The sequence below is a fragment of the Stegostoma tigrinum genome, chromosome 18, assembly GCF_030684315.1.
Source record: "Stegostoma tigrinum isolate sSteTig4 chromosome 18, sSteTig4.hap1, whole genome shotgun sequence".
NCBI lineage: Eukaryota > Metazoa > Chordata > Chondrichthyes > Orectolobiformes > Stegostomatidae > Stegostoma > Stegostoma tigrinum.
This window is the reverse complement of record NC_081371.1, coordinates 13,410,738-13,434,228: the sequence shown is the minus strand read 5'-3', so window position 1 is coordinate 13,434,228 and position 23,491 is coordinate 13,410,738. Positions and strand designations below refer to the sequence as shown.

The 23,491-nt window shown below is 39.7% G+C and overlaps 1 long non-coding RNA gene across 1 annotated transcript in view; it reads right to left on the bottom strand.

Moving 5' to 3' along the window:
* Positions 1-3,718: 3,718 nt before the first annotated feature.
* The window catches only part of LOC125460648 (uncharacterized), a 55,159-nt gene continuing 35,386 nt past the window's right edge, over positions 3,719-23,491 (bottom strand). The window contains exons 3-4 of the long non-coding RNA XR_007249302.2: positions 4,885-5,075; positions 3,719-3,911 (exon numbers count right to left, since the gene is read on the bottom strand). This is a non-coding gene — a long non-coding RNA (uncharacterized LOC125460648). The remainder of the gene's footprint in view (positions 3,912-4,884; positions 5,076-23,491) is intronic.

The window sequence follows — 23,491 nt, the reverse complement described above, 5'->3', positions numbered from 1 at the left end:
TCCTTTTATTGTACAACCATCCATGCCTTCAGTAAGTGTGCCTCTCCAATCAAGAATTGCCTTGCATACATCTGTATTAAATTTGCATAGTTTATTTACCATTCCTTTAGCAATTTTTACTTCTCCTTAGCCTTTCCATTTGACTGCCATAGTGTGGCAGTTCCTTATGAAATGGTTGAGTTCTTTACTTGTGAACCAATGGTTATTGTCATTCATCACAATGTCAAGACTGCTGTAATGGCTAAGTATGTTTTAGGCATTTGACCATCTCAGCAGCTAGCTGGCTCACCTCTTAACTATCACAATGCTGATAAGCTCTTGTGAGTAAAAATGGATCTGTTCCTAGCTTCAGCTACAGTCTGTCTGGGACATCATATATCATCAGTGGCTCCATAACTTGCTTAGCTTGGTACTCATCATGAGCACTGCAGTGATTTGATTTATGCTTTTGTTTGAGCTCATATCTGTTAGATGTATTTGTCTCTACTCAGTGGATGATTTTCCAGAGCATGTCAAGCTGTTGCTTCACATTGGATCTGGAAGATTTCACATTCTGTCACAACGTCATCCACTGTGTTCAGCTGTTGACAGCATGTATGTCATGAACATTGGCTTCCTTTGCTTCTATGTCACAACATTCAGTTGATATCTCTGCAAGCAGAGTAACATTCTTTGAACATGCCTTGGAACAGTCAGTAATGGCTTGAGGAAAATATTTTGCAATGGCTTGTGGTTGGATTTGACTGTCACTTTGTCCCTTCCAAGTAATTGTTTATGAAAATGTGCACAAGCAAAGACAATGGCAAGGCACTCTTTCCCGGCCTGAACATAACATTACGTTATGGATGCAAAGGGAATTGGATGTCCTGGTTATATCTGGGTTGCTTCAAGTCCTGGAACACCGGTATCACATTGTCGGAAGACTTTGTCATTGATTTGTTCATGTCACAATAGTACTGTTGTTAGCACATTCTAGTATTCCAGCACTGGAGTTGCCATCTCTAATTGCTAGATTTTAGTGAACACTGCTTTGTGTGCTGTGCTCCATTGTCACTGCACATCCTTGTCTATGAATTGGCATAATAGTTCACATTCTGATAACAAATAGTTAATTTACGAAACAAACCATGGCACTGCATTTACAGAGATGGTAAGAACTGCCGATGCTGGAGTCAGAGATAACACAGTGTCGAGCTGGAGGAACGCAGCAGGCCAGGCAGCATTGGAGGAGCAGGAAAGCTGACATTCAGGTCAGGATCCTTCTTCAGAAAATTACAAAGTTATGTAAATTTTCTGAAGAAGGGTCCCGTCCCAAAGCGACATCGTCTGATGCTGCCTAGCCTGCTGTGTTCCTCCAGATCCACACTGTGCTACATCTAACACTGCATTTATAGCTGCATTACTGTTACAACTCTCACCTTTACAAGATCTGGGCTGCCTCGATTATGCCGATCTTTTCTATGTCTTCTACCTTGTCTTTCAAGTTGACCTTGAGGGCAGTAGATACTGAATCGGTATAACACTGTCATCTACTTCAACTTGACATTCTCCAGGAAGACATCCTAACTCCTTAAACACGTTGTTGTGTTCTTCTAGAATCTGTTCCAAGGTTTAGTGTGCTTCCTCATCATCATCACGGTAGCATGGTGACTCAGTGGTTAGCACTGCTGCCTCACAATACCAGGGACACGGGTTCAATTCTTCCCTTGGGTGAACTGTATGGAGTTTGCATGTTCTCCCTGTGTCTGCATGGATTTCCTTCGGTGCTCCGGTTTCCTCCCTCGGTACAAAGATGTGCAGATAAGGTGGATTGGCCATACCAAATTGTACATAGTTTCTAGGGTGGATCTGGGTGGGATGGTCTTTGAACAATAAGTGTGGACCTGATGGGCTGAATGGCCTGCTTCCACACTGTAGGAATTCCATGATCACGTAGCAAATATCTCCTGGCACATTGGAAATTACCAGTCCATGCTCTAGATGTCCAACTGAGATAAGTGGCATTTACTTGTTGCCAATGATTTGGAATTCCAGAGCTTTGTTCTTGTCATTGACATTAGGCAGATTAATCTATCATGTCAGCAACTGATCAATGGACCCTAATATTGAACATGTCTAAATTAGACATTGCAATCGTGTTGGGACAAAGCATACCTTCAAAGATTTTAAAATTACTGCAGTCTGTTTTATTTCTGTCTTTCAGAGAGATTAAGGGTGAATACATTTTGAACCATTCCTTTCCCAACATTAATAAAAGGGTAGATATAGGTAAGAGCTCTGATTTGTGAAATAACTCTGTCACAATTTTGTCATTTTGTTATTCCACATAGTGAAACTACTAATTCTGCTTCATATCACCTTTAATTTTGACGAGAGCTGGGACAGGAACCATTACAGCCATTGTGTCTTACCCAGTGCATCAAATGTGACCTGTTTCTTTGTTCTTTTTCAGTTTCTTGTTAGCAGCTTTCGCAGTTCTGTGTGTTCCCGCATTTCTCTTTAACAACGACTTCTTTTTCACAGATCCTCAACATTCAATTTCAGATCTATTTGTGACACCATATTTCACGCTCTCAAGACAACAATCTGGCCAGTATTGTGACTTTATTGAAACTGGGGGTTGCCAAATGAAATCCTCTTTGTGTGTGTGTGTGTGTGTGTGTGTGTGTGTGTGTGTGTGTGTGTGTGTGTGTGTGTGTGTGTGTGTGTGTGTGTGTGTGTGTGTGTGTGCGCACATGGACGCTCCATGTTCGAGGACATAAAACTACAGCAAGCCAGGAGGCACATTGGTCTAGATTCCTATCCTAAACAACATTCCAAAATATAATTTGTAAAATGCTTTCAAAATAATCCTTGATTTGTTTCAGAGCAGTCACTTGGTAATATTTAATTAGAATAATTGAGAATGGGTTTGCCACAAAAAAATACACATTTTAAGTCAGCATTGAATAACTGTATTGGAATTTTAAATGATTGGACTTGACATTTAAAAATATTTTTAAAAAATCTATTTTCTAGCTGGATTAATTTACAGAAGTTAGGTTATGAGTAAATTGGAAGGAAAATCAATTTTAAACCCCTCATGATACACTACTCGGGTCTGACATCCCAGAATAACCAGGTTAAAGTTCTGCAAACGTGCAACTAGTGAAAACCCCCAATTGTAATTCATTCATCATGGGACTTGGGCTGTATTGTGGGCAGCGTCTGATGCTGGTATTCAAATTTACATTGGTGTGAAAGATTATGAAGATTGACTTGAGCTGAATGCAAATTGCATGTAAAACTTGGTGATCTTCTGCCAATCATTAAGCCAACTGTGGGTTAATTTCAGCCTAATTGAAGAGAAACAGTAGGCCATGGTGTTTCACACTGTTCCTGTAGGATCTTTTTATTTGGATTATGAAAATTAAAAGTGAAGGAAGTGGGACACATGGGCCAGAACAGTTGTTCAGCATCAAATATGAATAAATAGGGCCACAAGAATCTCTCCAGATTAACCAAGATATATTTGATATATTGGTGTTTTTAAATTCTTCATTAGAACTGCCCAATTTCAGGATCTCAGTGCATCATAACATTAGATGCAAAAGCAGCATAACTTTCATGAAATGCATTGAAATATATTACATCAACTTGAATAAAATGCACCAAAACAGCATTTCAGTGTCATGTTTAATACTGATTTCTTGATCTGCAAGTCCTTTACATTTTGTTTTCTTCCTGGATTTGACCTGCTTATACTAATACAACATTACCAATATTTTGGAATGTGCAATTCACTTAAGCTATTATAATAACATGCACAAGTGCAGCAGAATTTTGTTTCAATATATGGGTGGTACAGTAAGTATGGCAAGAGTATAATTTGGTTGTAGTACATACCACAGAAATACTTCTTCCAGTTTGTACTGCAAGACAAAGAAAACACTCACAGCAAGCTTGTTAAATGATGCAGAGCTTCAGGTCTTTAGTTATAAAATTTTGTCTTGCCTTTATACTACAGGATACAAAGGTATTTCCATCTTCAAATTTATAGCACATAACATCTAATCAAACAGACTATTAAAATAGCAGGGAAAATAAAGTTCATGCTCTATGTATATGATACTTATTAACAAAGCAACAGCACATGGCTCATTTTTAGTCACACCAGACTAAGGAATTGGTTTGCAATAGATTTTATTGAATATAAATTATTATGTGACGATGCTTAGTGCAATGATATTGTCTTAAATAATAGTTTGAATTTTAATATTAAAACCGTACCTACTCTGCTTAGCGTTGGAAATAAGCGTATATACAACCAAATCTTGTGAATGAATAGAAGAGATATGAAATGCAATGGATATCAAGAAACTAACGATCCATTCAACCTGCCCTAGAAAGTTGCAATTCCTTAGAGACTAGTAGCAAAATAGTTACCTTGCTAGACTATAAATCCCAAGTTTTGGACAGGATCCAAGCTCAAATCCCTCCAGCTGAGGAACTTTCCTTCCAGTTAATTATGCATACTCAACATAAAAAGGCCAGATCAGTGATAGTGGCCATGAAGCTATTAGATTAATGTAGAAGCCTACTCATTACACTAATTTCCATTCCGGAAGTTGTTGTAATCCAATTTTGCATCTATTTGACTGCAGACCCACCAAGCAATGTGGCTGATTTGGTGTTAATCTTTAAAATGCCTTGGGAAGCCACTCAGTTAAAGGCAATTGTGGACAGAGAATAAATATTTACTTGACCAATGATAGCTAGATCCCTTGAATGAATACTGTCATAAAAGCAGCATTGCAACACAGACACCCACTAAACTCATTGAGCCATTTAACCTCTTGGAGGTGACAGCTTGGACAAAAATGCTTAGCGATTAGAGAAAAGTACCTGGAAAAATCTTCCCTGACCTCTGAGCCAAGAAACAATTGCAGTACCCATTTCCTGTGCTTATCGATCCCCACCTCAGGCAAAGATAGGTTCTGCTCCTCTTGAAGAGACTCAGTGAGTCAGCATTTAAAGAATGAGCTGGCAATCTGTCAATGGTGTTATTCTCTCGCATGGACACTCCTGCCAATGACCTTGAGCAGCAGATAAACAAAAAGAAACAAATTACATCTTGCTTGCTATTTAAGATTATCGAAGAGCCAAGAGTAGTCACTGAATTTAAAATGCTAAGATGTCAATGACAAAGCTGAAGAATCCAAAGGTGACTGGAAAGGACCAAAGCTGTGTTTGTGACTGTGTTCAGAAAATAGAACCGGGGAAGAGGACAAAGCTGCCGTGTCCCTGAGCGTGCTCCACCATCCAGTGGAAAGTATGTACCTCAACACCATCAACCCAATTATGGTCCATGTCCTACCATAACCATCACTTAATAAAAGTCTATTCTTTTCAGTTTTGAAAATTTTGATTGGCACAATGCCCATGCTTTCTGTGGAAGAAAATTCCAGATTTCTCCCTGAGATGTTAAAATTGATGAGGCAGTTCCTTTCTGTTCAACATCCTTATTTGATTACTTCCATGCTCTCTGAACAGACCTGTTCATTCACTTTGCAGGAACTTGAGCTCATAATTTCTCTATTCATTGATAGGATGCAAGTAACTATTTAATTTTTTGATTAGCCCTAATAAACATTGAGAAGGTGGTGTTAAGCTGCCTTTCTGAACTGCTGTTGGCAATCTCCCATTGATATAATGAAGGGCATTCCAGGACTGTCTTTCAATAAAAGGGACAAAAGTGAAGCTCCACGCCAGCATGGTAAAAGAATTGGAGGCTAGTCTTTTGTTGGTGCTTCCAAATACCCTCTGCCCTTGTCCTTTTAGAGGGTAGAGATTGTGGATTTGGAACATGCTGTCATAGAAGCCTTGGTGAGATGTTGCAATGTATCTTGCAGGCAGTACACAGTATGTCAGGATTAGAAGGAACACTCTGATTAGTGAATGCCAATAAAAAGGAATGCTTTTCCCCTGGATGGAATTGGGCATCTTCAGTGCTGTTGGAATTGTACTCACCCTTGCAAATCAAGAGTATTCCTTCACATTCTTGAAATGTGAATATTGTTGATGGTAGGCAGGTTTTGGGAAGTCGGGTGAAGAGCCAATCCATCTTTTGATTTGCTCTTGATGACACATTTGTTTAATGTTAAGGTTGGTGGTGACCTGCAGGATGTTGTTGATGAGGAATCTGGCAAAGGTAGTGCCATTAAATGTCAAGAGAAGGTGGTTAGATTGTTGAAGGAAGCATTTGTTTGGCATTATTTTTCAAGTCTGAATGTTTTTTAGGTTTAGCTGCATGACAACCCAAGCTTTGTCAGCACCCGAGGAACTGTGAATGGTACTGAATACATTGCGATTATAAATCATCTTCATGTCTTGATGAAAGAAAGGCTGATGACAAAACTGATGAAAATGTTTGTGTTTGAAACACACACCTGAAGATCTCTTCCAACCCGGTCCTGGAGCTATCATGATTTGCCTTCAATGATTCCAATATTTAGGTGAGATTTAACACCAACCAGTGGAGATGTTTCTAGCTGATTTCAATTGATGATGGTTTTACCAGTATTTCAAAGGATGTCAAATTCTGAAATTCAACTCTTCTTGCACATTTTTGGACCAATATTTTAAAAAGATCTGGACCTGTGTGATCCTCAGAAGACCAATACTCTCTCTATTTTTTTTTGCTTCCTGGATACTCAGCATTGACTTCCAAGATCAGAAAGCAATACACTGACAAAATGAGGCCCCATGGGACTTTGGGGGAACCTTGGTACGGCTGCATGGCAGCACAGCTTAAATGGAGCATTGCACAGGACCTGAACTGGGCATATGGTGATGAAGGGTATCTGGGCCAGGCAGGAATGTGGAGTTGAGACCACAAGCAGTTCAACCATGATATTGCTAAATGGTAAAGCAGGCTTTAGGGGCTGAATGGCCTTTTCTGAATATATATAGTTGAAAATTAGACATCAGTTAACACGTTAATGTTGAATGAACACTATGGTGTTTTTAAGCCAATAATTCCCGACTTCTAGCAGCTACCTCTCAATTCTGTTACAGCAACAGAAATCACTAGAGAAACTCAGCAAGTCCAGTAGCATCCATGGAGAGAAAGCAGAGTTAATATCTCCGATCCAGTTACCCTTCTCCAGAACTTCAGGCCTTTGAAGAAAGTTCACTGGACCCAAAACATTCAATCTGCTTTCACTCCACAGAGGCTGCCAGACCTGCTGAGTTAGCCCAACAGTTTCTGTTTCCATTTCAGCTTTCCAATGGAATTTTCCATTCTTTTTCAGAATTTTGTTATTCAGCTGAAAAAACTCAGGGCTTTCAATGTTTATCTGCAGAAGTATTGTGGTTTCTCAGCCACTGCATATCACTGGAGTGGAAGCCATCACAGTTGGTAAATATTTTTGGGTGGTCTGTGAAGCCAGGATTGCCATGTGGGTACAGTCAATAATATCCTGTATGCAGACGATACCACTAGGGGTGTAACAGTGATCTGCCACTCATTCTGAATGGCTCAATCACAGGTCAATTTCACATAATTTCAGGTCCTGGCAGACGTCAGTCATTTGTCTTATATAATTTCAGGCAGACCATTGGTGGATCTAGGATGTGTTTCAGGTGCTGGAAGGCGTTGGAGGCAGAAAAGTTAAGGATGGTGGACACTTTCACAGCCTCTGTTAACATGGGGTCACTACAGGGCTGAGGGGAGAGCAATCCTTCCTCTAGGGCCCTGTAAGTGTCTGCAGCCAGCAGGTCGGACAACTTGCATGTGCTGAAGCACTGCTGTTCTACCATGCCTCAGAAGCTGAGCCTCTGTCTATACCCCTTTTTCTGTGGGTGGTGTCTCCTATGAGTTGCTTCCCTTGTTGTTGAACTGTAAAGTTCTCCACAATAAGTTGCTGCTGCTTGTGGTGTTCAAATTGCTCTTCATTTGAGAGCCAAGCTAAATTGCCAAGGTGCAATCCATCCTAATGTTTTCTTGGAGAATTCAAAAGTCTAAAACATAAGCTTTCAAATATAATATGAGCAAGCCTGTAGGTTAAAAAAAACCTGTGAATGCTGAGTATTTGTTGCAGTATTTCCATGAGTTTTAATTAGCTTTCTCAGTTGCTGTTGTGTTCACAACTTACCTTTCAATTTTAATCAGCCGGAAACACAATGGTATCAAATCAAATCTTATTTTGAAATATCATTTTAGGTCACTAAATAACATTTGTGGATATTCATCAAACGGGCATCACGGCAGCTCAGTGCTTTGTCATAGTGCCAGGGATCCAGGTTTGATTCTACCCTTAGCTGGAGTTTGCACATTCACCTTTTGTCTGTGTGGGTTTCTTCCAGTTTCATCCTACAGTCCAAAGATGTGCTGAATGGTCTGCTTTCACACTGTAGGGATTCTATTCTAAAATTTCACTCCTTGTGAGCAACTAGTTTAATGTGCTAGAGTTAAATATCAGCATATTGGAGCTGCATTTCCAAGGCTTTTGCAATTTTTCTGGTTTGAGATCCAACCTGCACCCAAAGTGATCTTCCATGTTAAAATTCATCTTGTTGAACCTTAGAACACAGAACTGTACCTACAGCCATCATGTTGTCATTTACACTCCCTTGTTCTTTCCCCAAAACCAGACAATTTACTCCCCTCTAAATATTCCTCACATAATTACTTATAAATTACAATCATGTTCAAGCCTTTATCATGTTTCAAAGATTATTTCATGCAAGTAGGATTCAGGAAAATCCTATCTCTGAAAGAAATTGCTATATGGGGAGACAGCTGGATTTTGAAGTTGATTTAGTTAGTTTTAAGGAAGGGCCAGCGTTATATTAATGACTGACCACTCGCAATGCAGGAAAATTCTAAGGCTTCATGGGAGTATCCTTTGAGTTGGTTTTGATGGTAATCTATTGTTTATTCTGTTTCTTTTACCGTTAGATTTTGCGGGCCATTCATGCTTGATTCATTGATTTTGCCTCCTTCAATTCTTCCTCATTATAGCCCTTTTTCTTTTTACTTGCCATATGTCTGATTCATAAATTCCCCAAACATTCAGATTTGTAATTTATAATTTTCTGTTCAGCTTGGTTTCACTTTGGATAAATCAATGCCAACTGAATTCAGAATCGCATATTAGAATCAAGAATTGCGAAGTTGAATTTATTGTAACAAATGAACTCTCCAATCATTTCAACCTCATTCCCATCCCTGGATTTGAAATATGAAAATCTATTTTGTCCAACGCACAAGTCAGTCTTGCATTGCACATGCACAATAACTTCTCTAACCCGAAAAGCAAGCGTTTACCAAGTGGAACTGTGAAAGCTGAGATTAGTATTGATTTTTTTTAACATCCTCAAACAAAACAAAATAAAATAAAGAATACAAATGTTCTGTGCTATACCCAAATATAGCCTGTGCTTTGTCACATCAGGGAATAATAACTTCTGCTGACATTATCTAACTAAGATAGTTATGTTACACATTGACGTCAGCTCTTAAGTAGAAATGAAGACTATCTTTCTGAATGAAATAGCTGTTCAGCTTATGTTATTAACCTATGTGTATCCAATGTATAATAAGATCAGTTGAGACATATCAGAAGAATTTGCTGTTCTTTTTTCAGTGAGATTCTGAATGGACTCTGCAAGGCAGGTAAAGTAGTTTAACATTTTGTTTAAGGGTGACATTTTCAACAATCTAAATCACAAGACTATACTCAATTATAGATAGTAGGAACTGCAGATGCTGGAGAATCTGAGATAACAAGGTGTGTAGCTGGATGAATGCAGCTGGCCAAGCAGCATCAGAGGAGCAGGAAAGCTGCTGTTTTGGACCTAGACCCTTCTTCACTGAAACATCAGCCTTCCTGCTCTTCTGATGCTACTTGGCCTGCTGTGTTTATCCAGCTCTACACCTGGTTATCGCTTATACTCAATCATATGCTGGATAAGGTACTGTACTGGGGTTTGAGTGCACACCCTTAAAAATAGGTTCAGGACTGTTGCCCGCTTGATCCAGGCTAGAGTTTCACAGGTTACCTAATGATCTAATTTGGGTTTCTTGCTTGCTCAAAACATAGTAAGATGCCTGAGCTGATTCACCAGACTAAAGTCAGCCATGTTTTTCTCCAATCTGGCCATTTAGAGGGTAGCAGTGCACCTTGCTTTGCAACAATAGGGTGGCAGTCCTGCCCTGACGCAGCTGACTGCCTACCACAGGCCAACAATTCTCATACTCAGTAGCGCCACTGAGAAGGCCGTGCCTGGTACTAGAAGTATGACCGAGATGGTGAAGACCAAGATGATGGAATCACCTCAGTGCTTTTTGGGGGATGGCACATCCTAGGGATGGAGACCATGAGGAGAGGCAGGCCATGGGGTGGGGGTGGGGGGTGGTGGTGATCAGAAGCCAGACTCTTGAACATGCAAGATTTAATGTTGGCACAGAAGCCCTGCCGTCCCCTAACTAACAGGCTTCCAACACTGGGTGAGCTGACTCTTATTTGTCTGAGCTAAGGCTGTGATTGCTGCAGCCCAGGCTTGAGTACTGGCCCCTAATTGACCAATTAAGTTGATGGCAGTACGGGCAGGCCATAAGTGGGCGTGCCCAGCAAGAAGTTAATTTGGGTAGAAGTAGGAAGGCAGTGGGGTCCTGGGATACCATTTTTGCAACCTTCTAGCTTACAAGCCTGTCTTTTCCAGGATTAGAGGATTACCCCAAATGAAGAACTGGTCAATCTCCCATAGCCTTGTGTATTATAAGATTGTGGCTTCTCCCACCTATTGCTGCAGTGCTTATCTTATTTTTTCTGTACACGTCTTTCTGGCTATTTTTTTCTCTCGTTAATTCTTCTTCAACATCCGGGACGTTGGATGCCTTCAAGGCAGAGATCGACAAATTCTTGATCTCAAAAGGAATTAAGGGTTACGGGGAGAGTGCAGGGAAGTGGTGTTGAAATGCCCATCAGCCATGATTTAAATGGCGGAGTGGACTTGATGGGCCGAATGGCCTTACTTTCACTCCTATGTCTTATGCTCTTATGGTTTTGTTGCGTAACACTGTCCTCTTCCTCTTCCCTTTCCTTTCTTTATCTTATTTCTTTTTTGGGATGGGTGTTGCTGTCACTGTGATAATTTAGGCAGAGAATGAAGCCACTGTAAGCGTGACAAAAGCTTTAAGTAAAATGGGACTCCTCCAATTGTGCCACTCAATCATCCATACAGCCAACCCACATTTTATTCTCATTCAGTACCTGATCAAATCACTTTCCCCACGATTTCTGATGAAGGGTCTGGGCCCGAAATGTCAGCCTTCCTGCTCCTCTGATGCTGCTTGTCCTGTTGTGTTCATCCAGCTCTACACCTTGTTATCTCACTTTCCCCACTATCGTCCTCTCTTTACATTGCCCCACTTCAGTACTTTTACCTCTCCCCCTGTAGATGGCTTATTTATCCCCCAATACTGTGCCCTTGTTCCATCATCATCATTAACACTCCCACGTAGTTCCTCCACTCACTTACTCACCATTACGTCCCCTCCACATCTGCATCTGTGTACCTCATGTATTTATGCCAAGAATCCAGTGGCCACCTCATCTTCAACAAAATGACTTCCTCCCCATCCTGCCAGGAAACAGTCTTTGTTCTCCATTTTTCTGAACGAAGTTCAGTTTTTGATTAAATTTCAACTTACTACTTTGAAAATAAATCACATTTGAATGAAAAAAGGAACCTCCTGTCAAATCTTGATTGTTCTTTCTTTCTCGGCTTGACTCTGCCTTTCCTAGATTTTAACTATTAGCACTAACTATTTCTAATGGTCCAGTGAACAGAATCAGTCAGAGATAAATTTAATCTCAACAGTTAGTTGTGAAATTTGACATTTTTTGTAAATTCATCCAGTTCTGAGGAAGGGTCGCTGGACCAAAAACATTAACTCAGAATTGTTTCATCACAGATGCTGCCAGACCTGCTGACCTTTTCCAGCAACTTCTGCTTTTGTTCTTTTTTTTGTAAATTCAGCCAGCTGACATGACCCTGAGCTTCTAGTCACTTGTCTTTTCAATTCTCCACTCCACACACTCTGACCTCTCTGTCCTAGGTTTCCTACTCCACAACAAACTCAGTAAAGTCGCAAAGAACAGCACCCCACCTTTCAATTAAGCACTTGACTGTCCTCTGGAAGCAGCACTGAGTTCAAATATTTCCAATTGTACCCACTGTTCTCATGTTTTCAAACAACAACTGAAGGTAATAATTATGCTATAACCAGTTTACTCTGTCCAGACCTAAGATTTCTTTCGTCAATGCCGTTCCATTTTTGCCTAAGTACTACTCAATCACCTTCACATGCGTCTCCAACACTCTTCTTCTTTCCACCCCCTCCCAAACCCATTGTCTTTTTAGTACACTGTTAATTAAATCTCTTTCTTCACTTGTCTCCTGTTCGGCAAATGTTGGTTGTTGATCCCATAACAATAAACTTCAAACACTGGGACAATAACCCACAAAACTGAAGGCCTTCCCCAGAATCCCTTAAAACTCTGTTATGATAACCAAACACAATTACTTAAAATACAAATTGTAAAATTGAATCATAGATAAAACATAACAAAAAAAACTCATATATCACAAAAATAACTTCAAATCGACCTAACAATATAACTTTACTCATAGAAGAAGTGACGGAACAAGACTAATTCTTATCTTTGAATAACTACCTAAAATCTATTAAATTTACAAGACCAAAGGCATGGAAGAAATTGTGATACAAATTGGGAGGAAGGGGATAATGCCATTCAAGATAGTTTCTTTTTATTCATTCATGGGATGTGGACATTGTTGGCAAATGTTGGTATTTATGGTCCTGGATGCAACTAAGAGTTAACCACGTTGCAGATCTAGACTCACATGTAGGCCTGACCAAATAAAGATGACACAGTTTCTTCCATAAAGGGCATTAGTAAGCCAAATGAGTTCTTTTTTTTAACAACTGTTGACAGCGGTCACTATTAGGCTAGCTTTTAATTCCAAATTTAATTGGATTCAAATTTCACCATCTGTCATGATGGGATTTGAACGCACAATTCTCAAAACATTAACTTGGACATCTGGATTTCTATTCCAGTTCCATTTCCCTCACTACATAACCACCTTCATAGTGATATGATGAAGAATATGATTCCGTGAACATATATATAAAATATGTTTATTCATATCAAGACAATTCTCATGAAAACGGTTACAGACCAGTTTAAAAAGACTGTCCACAAAGAGAAATAAAAGTCAACAATTAAGAGCAAAACAAAATCAAAGTACTCAGCAAGTTTGTCAGCATCAATGGAGAAAGAATGAAAGTTAACGTTTCAGGCCAATAACTTTTCAATAACTTACAGAAGTTAGAGATTGACAGGTTTCAAGGCAGTAAAAAGACAACAGGTTGGGAGGGAGCGGAGGGAAGAAGAGTGTTAGCGAGGCATGTGTAGCTGATTGAAATGACAAAGGAGAGAGTAGTACAAGGCAAGAAGGGAATGACTATCACACAAGAAAGAAATCCGAGATCTGGAGTTTCGCTGTGGTTTCAGAAGCCAAGGACAGCGAGGTCAGAGTGTGCATGGAGTGGAGAATTGAAAGGACAAGTGACTAGAAGCTCAGGGTCATGTCTGATGTCTGAATACAGGTGTTCTACAAAGTGGTCATCTAAACTGGGTTTGGTGTCCCCATTGTGGAGGAGAGCCAACTGTTAATAAAAAAAACTGCATGCTTAATTGAAAGAAATACAGGAAAATTTCTACGCTAATGAATGAGGGGAAACTCTGATTGATAGCAGCATCGTATGGAAAATGGCAGGAATTATGGGCCTATTCAAATTTCCAGTTTGTTTGCTGTTTAGGTTTCAGATTTCCTGCATCTACAGCACTTTTCATTTGTTTTAACAAATGGACAGACTAACCACATATGTAATCTGTGCTAATAGCAGCTGATTAGTGAAACACCAATCTTTATGAATTGGTGACCATGAAAGTATGACACCCTTCATCATTGACACAGCACCATCTACAGGCCTGACCAGTACTACAGGTACTATAGTGTAAATTACAAAAGCAAAATTTATGCAACTTCACATAGATGTCCTTCAAGGCAAAACCTACGATGCAGCAGTATTTCTTTCTTTCTTTTAAAGTTTTATCTTGCATGTTTAAGTGAACTTCATGTTGAACACGTACAAAATAATATGGATACAGGAAATCTAGCATTAAGGAAAAAGATAGATCTTTGCTCTTTCAGTAAGTCAAGGAATAAGTGGAGCAAGTGGGAAAGTTGACTTGAAACTGAAGATCAAAAGATGATAGTGAATGTCCGATGAGTTGAGGTTGAAACCTGCACTTATTTCTTCAGTTCTGAAAGTCATCAGCAGTCTCACAGCACAAAGAGAAACAGGGTTAACATTTCATAAGCGTCAGTCTGAATCATTTATCTCTCCACAGATACTGCCAGTCCTGCTGAGCATTTCCAGCATTTTCTGATTATGCATAAAATGTGTCAATAAATTGTGCACTGACGCTCTCTGATTTTGTTTATTGCATGGTCTCAGATTGATGATGGACAATTTACTCTCCACTGTACAGATTATGACATCATTCACAATTTCTGTATTGACATTCAATGGTTTCACCAGGAGAATGTTTCTAGGGCTTTTAAATTATATCTTCATTTCCAGGCATGAGAATAAATCTGTTCTAATAGCAATATTAAACTTTCCAGTGTTTCGAGCCTTGGGCCAATACTCTGCCACCTGCAGAATTTATAGTTTCAACACAGCTGAATTATTAAAGAATTATGAAAATACTCACATGTATACCAAAAAATAATGTCACTACTTTTTAATTCAAGATCGTTAAGTTATTTTATCTGCATGTAATGCAATAATGCAAGATCTAACAATTCATTTCACCTTAGAAACATAGCCAAAATATTCAACCTTTTCAATGACACAATGTAACATTAGCAAATAAATAATTAAAGAAACGTTCTATTTTAACTGATGCTCTGTGTCTTTAGGAATCAATGTTGACATGACCATGATCAACTTTCTCACCTGGACCTTGTTCCAATAACAACTGCATTTGGACTTCCCAAGCACAAGTTTGGAGTTAGCAGGAGAAAATGTTCGTAAGGCTGCAGTCAAGCCTAGATCCCAGGAGTGAAACAAATGCAGTGATCTTCTCTGTCACCCAATCCGTCAGACACTTGTGTTGTTCAAAAGAAATGTTGTTTTTCTATCAAAAACCCGAGCCAATGTATGAGATGGCAACTGCAAACGGCATATATTTTATTCTTTTCAAATTAAAATGTTACCACTCTGATTATGGAATTTGTCACTGTCACACAGCAATTTACAAAACCGCTTTTTGGCTTTGGCAGCTGAATCCCTTGAAGATTAATGACTTGCTTCTGCGTTCTGGGAAGTCTGTTTGGGAGTGTGTGGATAAATCACGCTACAATGCAGACGGACTACCGAAGATGCAAGTGAATATAGTTTCTACACATTCCTTAGTCAAGATGCTATCTGATTTTTTTAGTCCCATTCCTGACTTTTCATATCCACACCCAACTTTCTATCATTCTTTGTCCAAAATCCATCATTTATGAAATGAAAGCTTTGGGGCAAGGAAATAGCTTCCAAGTTTCTCAAGGATCTGAATAATTGCCAATCAGTTTTGCTACTTACCTCTTAGACATCGAGTAGGGAGGGTAAAAATATCCAACAATATTATAACAGAGGATCTCTGATTGAAACAACAACTTGTAGAATCTGGAGGAGCACAGCAGGCCAGGCAGCATCAGAGGAGCTGGAAAGGTGACGTTTCAGGTAGGGACTCTTCAGCAATTTCTAAAGAAGGGTCCCGAACCGAAACAATAGCTTTCCTGCTTCTCTAATGCTGCCTGGCCTGCTGCGTTTCTCCAACTCCACACTGTGTTATCTCTGACACCAGCATCGGCAGCTGTTACTATGACTCAGCTTGTAGCATCTGGTTGGTTGGAGGTTAAGAAACAGGAAGAAGCAGCAAACAGTGGATGTACTAATTTATATGCTGCCAAAGAGCAAAGGTAATGTATGGCATTGAATAAATGAACAGATTAGAGGAATGCAAAATCATGGATGACTTCAGTCTATATGTAGCCTGTGTAAATTTAATGAGCTCCAACGCTGTGGGGAAAAAATTCCTGGAATGCTTTTTCTACTGCATATCGGACACATTTTTGAGGATGTTATTAGCAGAGTTGATGAGGAGAAATCAGTGGATATGGTGCAATTGAATTTTCAGCAGGCTATTAGTAAACCAGATTCACATACACGGGACTGGGGGTAATATGTCAGCATAGCCTGAGGATTGGTTAATGGGCAGAACGCCTAGATTAGAATAAATGGATCAGCCCCAAGTTGGTAGACACTGACCAGTGGGCTTTAATCATTCACAATCTATGATTTGGGTGTGGGGGCCATTTGCAATATTTCCAATTTTGTAGATGATACAAAATTTGGTGGGAATGAGAGTTGTGAGGATGATGCAGAGAACCTCAAAAGGATTCAGACAGGCTGAGTGAGTAGGCAAGACCATGGCAGATAAAATATAATATGCATAAGTATGATGTTATTTACTTTGGTTGGAAGAATGAAGGTGCAGAGCATTTCCTAAATGGTGTAAGATTGGCAAATGCTGATGTCCAAAGGAACCTAGACACTTGTGTTCCTAAGTTACTGAAAGCTAATGTGCAGATACAACAAGTAATTCAGAAGGCAGATGATATGGTAGCCTTTACCACAAGAGGATTTGTGTATAGGATTAAAGATGACTTGTGTGAATTATATTAAACACTGGTTAGACCACTGAAGTATAGAGGAAGCCCACCAGACCGATTATTGGGATAGTGATGTTGGGCAATATGGAGTTGTTGAGAGGACCTGTCTTCTCTGGAGTTTAGAAAAAAAGAGAACTGCTCTCATACGAACTTATGAAATTCCTAAAAGGACAAGCAGTGTGTGTGCAAAAATCCAAGAACACAGCCTCAGAACAAAAAGAGACAACATTGAGGATGGAGATAAGGAGGGGCTTCTTCGCTCAGAGCACGGTGAATCTTTGGAATTCTCTATTCTAGAGAGTAATGAAAACTCATTCATTCATTCAGTAAGTTCAAGAGAGAGGTTTACAAATTTCTAATTACTAATGACATCAAGAGATATGAGGATAACTCAGGAACATGGCTTTGAGGTAGACGATCGCGTGAGATCCAAAATGATGGAGTAGGCTTGGAGGGGCTGAATGGCTTATTCCTGCTCTCATGTTTCTATTCCACCCTTGGGGTAGGGAAAAAATGAATACAAATAGAATAAATTATAGTAACTGCACGTTAGGGAACCTGTGCCTTTCTAACTTGTGAAACGTGCACATACTTGGATGACTGCTCTCTGGAGTGTAACTTTGTGTGTTTTGGTGGGCTCCAACTGGTTCAAGGAGCTTTGGATTCTCCATCGGCATTAGAAGCTACTCCAGAGCTAGTGGCCTCATAGAAGTTGGTAGAAACATTGCAGTCTCCCCACCCCTCCGCATCATACGCCACCCAACCTGAAACCTCGAACAGCTCTAATGAAGTGAAGACTCAGCTTGTTTCTTGGTGTGGCAATGATTCAGCTGCAATTGTGCTTCCTCCCATTGTTTTTATCTTGCTGATCTTTAAGAAAATGTGGATCAATTGTTCCTTACTGCTCTGCTTCAGACCATTCCAACTCTGCCTAGAGGTTCCACTTGAAAACATAACCCATTTTCACTCTCGGTTGGTACATTTGGATAATTTCTTTCCATTCAAAAGATTTATCTAGCTTCTTCTTTGAAGGAATTAATGGATATACCGATGGCTGCCGATGCTGGTTGGTTGAGCGTCCTTCAGTGCTTTCAGTTCTGACTGAGTAGGTTACTTGCATTCTGTCTCAATCACATTTCTGTTTAAAATGCTGCGAGGCATTGGCCACTTTATACAACATCTACTCCTTTTATTTCATTGCCAAAGGCAAAAATAAAATGCAGTTTAAAAAGCAAATCATCAGCTGTGGACTGATAGGATTGGTCAAAGTATGTCAAGCTCTGACTGTAACAATATGCTACACAGCTTTGCATCCAGAAGACACCTTTTATAGTAGATTGCAAATTCAGGCATTGTATATTTACTGAGCTATCTGGCATTTTAAGGTCAAAAATGTGAAATTTTCAAGAGATTAGCCAACAATCTTTGTCCAGTTTCAAAATGGACAATCATTGAATGACCATTGTGATAAAATGCTTTTAACAGTGACGAGTTCACGTACTATATAGTAGACTATGATGTTATGAAACATTTATCTGAAGTTAAGAGTTGTCTCCACTGTTAAAACAAAATTTAATTTGCATCCAGGTTGTACAGTCTAAGCCGCAGCCTAACATCATTGGGAAAGTTATAACAGCCTTTCTTTTACCCGTTCACAACAAAATCCTATTCTTGTTCTATGCATCAGCACTAACACTACCAGACAATCATTTGTAGCAGCGTTGTGCTAAATACTAACTTCCTTAGACAAATAATCAGCTTTATTCTACTTAAAGACATTTTCAGTAATTCTTTTAAACTGCCAGATCATAGACTGTCTTCAATTTGTCACTTTCTCATCTCATGATTTCCTACTTGCCACATATTTTTCCAAACAACTGAAGTCTGCAGGTATGGATTTCCTCTCGAAAGTGCTGCCCCTGACACTGCTTAGTGCCATTTTTCTGGAACTCGCTGCTACCAATGTAGGCTGTGTGGTGTGCCTTCAAGAATATTGCTCACCCATGTGTCCTTGATGTGTAGGTAAAAGCCTCAGAGTGCAGTCCTGATGTCAAGAACGTTCCCAATGTTGTTAATGTCCAAAAATAGGGGTCACAGGCTAAGAATAAGGGACAAGCCATTCAAGACTGAGGTGAGGAAGAATTTTTTCATTCAGAGAGTTGTGGATCTGTGGAATTCTCTCCCACAGGAAGCTGTTGGGGCCAGTTCATTAGATATATTCAAGAGGGAGCTGGACGTGGCCCTTGTGGCTGAAGGGATCATAGGGTAAGAGGGGAGGGTGGGCATGGGATACTGAGGTTGCATGATCAGCCATGATTGTATTGAAAGCTTGAAGAGCCAAATGGCCTACTGCTGTGCCTATTTTCTATGTCTCCATGTCACATACCCCTGCTGGTTGTTGTGACATCAGAACACCTAACTTGGACAGCATGTGTTCTAAGATGTTCAAATGTTGGCGGCATTCTCAAAAGAATGAAAGCTGAGTTATAGGATGGGTCTTGCAAGCAGGGCCAGGCAACCACGCTGCAAATGATAAAGTCATTTATATCAGTGAGGCAGCCATTCAGCTCATCAATTTCTTGTTAGCTCTTTGCATAGCAATCCAATAATTGCGATTCCCTTGCACTCCCATAGCCCTTAAAGTTTATTTCCCTCAAACAAATTTTTCATGAAAATACATTCATGGTCTCTGTTTCCACCACATTTGCAAGCAGGTTATGACCATTTTCAGCACTAAGAAAGCATTTTCTGCTTAAATCTATATCCTCTGGTCCTTGTACCCTTAGTTAATGGAAATAAATTTGGCTGCCTTATCTAAACCCATCACAAGTTTGTGTTCCTCTACTAAATCTGCCTTCAGTTTTGTTTGCTGTAAGAAGACCAAGCCCTGCTGCTCCAATTCAAACTTATAGCTAAAATCTTTCATCCCTGGAATTGTTATGATGGATCCCTCTTTCAATGTCTCAAGAATCTCATTCCCTTGTGAAAAAGTGTTGTCACCAGAACTGGATACAACTCTCTTGTTGTAGTTTAACCAAATGTTATAAAGGTTCAGCATAACATCCTTGTTTTGACACTCACTATACCAATTTTATAAGGCCCCATGTACCAGTATGGCCTTCCACCTTCAGAAATCAATTTACAAAATCCCCCAATTCCCAGTGCCTCTGTATACTCTTTCAAACTGTGTCATCAAGTATATATTGCTGCTGCTACACCTTCTGTTAAAGTGCTTCACTTTAGACATTTATATAGATTTTGAAGATTTTTTTGCAATTGTGAAATGCCTAGAAAATGTTTTTAAAGGCGTGGGGAAAACTTGCATTTGAAGATGTCCCTGCATTCGCACAGGGAAGACATGGAATGGGACAACCTATTTACTAAGTATAACCCGGAGAGGCAAGGGGACTGGACTCTTCTTTTTAACAGGGCCTCTCCCCTCAATCAGTGGCAAAATAGTTTATTTATTTTAGTGCCTGTTAAGCACAGTGACAGCTCAGAGTGCTCTAAGAATGTTAGCAGCTTGGAACTCACTTGGTCACACAATACAATCCAGTTAATGATGTCAAATACGAAGCTTGCATACTTACATCAATGAAACCAATGCAGTCAGTTTGAAAATTGTAATCCTCAAATCTGGAAACAGGGTAAACTAATTTCTAGCCCTCAATGCCTGGTTACAGCCACTCACAGTGCACAGTGGTCCATTTATTGCTCATTCCTTCCTGTGGGAAAGTATATTGCTCCTGCTGGGTGGTCCCCTGGAACAGTTAGAATTAAATTTGCGAAAGAAATCTGAAAGGAATTAAAGGAACAAAACCCCATGGTTACATTCTTTGATATACTTGGCTATAGTTTGGATGCACTGTGATATCCTAGAGGACGACTACAACTGAATATATTCCCTAAGGCTGTGTTTACTGCTATTGGACCCACACAGGGCAGAGTCACTGTCCATGCTCTTCCTATGGCTTCAGTGCCAATTGTTGTGAGAGAGCAATGTTAGGATCGGAGGGGCCAAAGCAGCGAGTTGTGCCGGGACTAAATGGATTCAGCAGAGCATGGAGTTGGAGGCATGAGGGCCAATTTGGGAATGGGTTTGGTTAGCACAATCACAATGCAGAACAGGATATGCCAAATGGGAGTGAAAGGGGTGGGAGGCTACTGAGTGAAGCAAGAGAAGAGGACACAAAGTCGTCAGCACACTGAGTGGGGTTAGCGAGGGTTCCTTAGACATGAATGATGCTATCTTTACATGGATAAATGCACTTTCTGTCATGGCAGTGTAATGTCACCAGCATCATCTTTGCTGGGCTTGGTGTCAGTTTCACAAAGTTCTTTTTGATTAAAATAAAGATCGTTCAGTACAAAAATGTTATTTGGGAAACTCTTGCTAAAAGCAGTTAAGGACTTTAAATTTGGTTGAACCTCTAAGAATCAATATGGCAATTGGCAATATGGCCATTGATACCCTATTGTCACCTCACTCTTAATGACATCAGTCTACAGCACCACCACTCTTGTCTTATCTCATTCAAATTCACCTCCAAGTTGCCTCACCAATGGAATTCAATTTTACTTTCCCGTTACACTGTCAACCTCTTGACTGGCTCTGTGCTCTGGTTCAACATCCTTCACCGCAGTATTGGGAAGATCAAGGCAAACTCCACTTGCTTCCAGCTCCCTGGCTATTTCTACAGGTAACACCAAACTCTTCACATCCTGAGCTTTCATTTGACATTGACCTTCTGTCCCGATACACTCCATCAGACGACTGCTTATTTCTGAAAATGACCCTGTCACCACCATTCCACCTCTAGCCCTTTCTCCCACTCCCTTTCCCTGGAGTTCCCCCTACCCTCACATCCAGTCCTGAAGAAGGGTAATACCTGAAATGTTGACTTCTCTTTTCCTCCAGATGCTGCCTGGCCTGCTGTATTCTTCCAGCCTCCTGTTTGACTGCTTATTTCCACCTACCAAAGATTAGTTGCCTCTACTCTCGCCTCTTCCCCAGCATAATTAGTCTTTATATAAAGTTTTGCCACTTCCAGATATTACTACACCAAATCTTTCTTTATGAATCTTCCACCCTCTATCAATTTTCATTTGTCAAAACTGTTAACGTGGCTTGATTCCTTTAATTCCCTTTACAATGCCTTTTTCCAAAAATCAACGATGACTGCTTTGAATACTCCGCTCTGCAGGATGTACCCCTCACCCATTCTTAATTTTGAACACCTAATTTTAGAATCTTCACTTTTAAATTTCTTCATGCCCATCTCCAATCTTGTCTACCCTTGTTCACAATTGCCTGAAGGTTCATTATGGTCTTCCCACCATGTTTAGCTCTTCAGACTTTTGTACCAATTTCTGTCACCTCTAACTCCTTAATTTTTCCACTGATGACGAACTTTATTGATTAGTGATTGGCCGTCTGAAATGTCCCTCCTCAAAATGCTTGCTGTTGTTATCTCTCTTGCCTTTATAAGCCATTTCTTCCACAAAACTTTAATTAACTTCCAGAACAATTCCTTAACATTTCTTTCTATATGACGATCTGTGAATCTTCTTTTTACTTTAAATGTGTTACATTTTATTGTTATGCTATTATTGTCTCACCAAAGCCATTGTGCAGCAACACAGCATTTCAAACAAATGCAATTCTGTCTTTGATTAGCTGAAAGAGAAGAAATTTATCCATTGCCGTGTTAGCCAAGGATGTTATAGAATTTGGGGAAGTACACATTCACTGTTGCACAACACACAGTTAGGTATATCTGCAACTCTGTTAATGCAATGCAAATTCAATTAAGAAAAAACTTCATAAACTTTTGTCATCAATAATCTTGTGGGATTTAACTGCCAACCGCATGGATGTGGAATCATGACTAGTATGCTAAGAGGGTGCCTAAATACATTCACCAATGGAGGAGCAACATAACAATAAATCCCTTTTTAAAAAAAAAATGAAGTCTGCAGGATCTTTCATTTATTTCAAATATTACTAGCCCTTTATTTCCTACATTAAAACATTGACTACACCTTAGAACTATTTAATTAGCTGTAAGGCATGTTTAGGATGCCTTGATGCTGTGAGAGGTGTTATATAAGTAAGTGTCTATTTTTTCTTTTCAATACGGTTCTGCAAGAAACGTGATAAGATGCTTTTGCATTCTTAAGCAGTATGGTGAATGGAAAGGTCTTAAAGCTCAAAAACTACAAAGAAGATGCTAATGTTGCAGTGTTCCAAAGTTTTATAATTTTTATCAAGGTATTCCAACATTTTAGACTGTTAATGCTACGGTTTTCGTTCATGCCAAGCATTAGCAAATTTATCTATGTTAATACACATTTGAGAACAGTAGGACATGCCAATCTTTCTTTTGAGATTCTGAGTCACCAACTTAATTTTATTTGAAGAAAACAGTGAGTGATGCATCATTTAGCATCCTGCAGGGTGAGTAGCTCATTTAGAAATAGCACTACATTGATGTGCAGTTTGCGTCCAGCAGGGTAACTTCGCTTAGTGTGGAAATATTAAATGTTATCTCTTATAACATAAGAAATGAGGATGTCAGTAACATGATATTGAAAGATCCAAAGGATGATCATTGCAACTCAC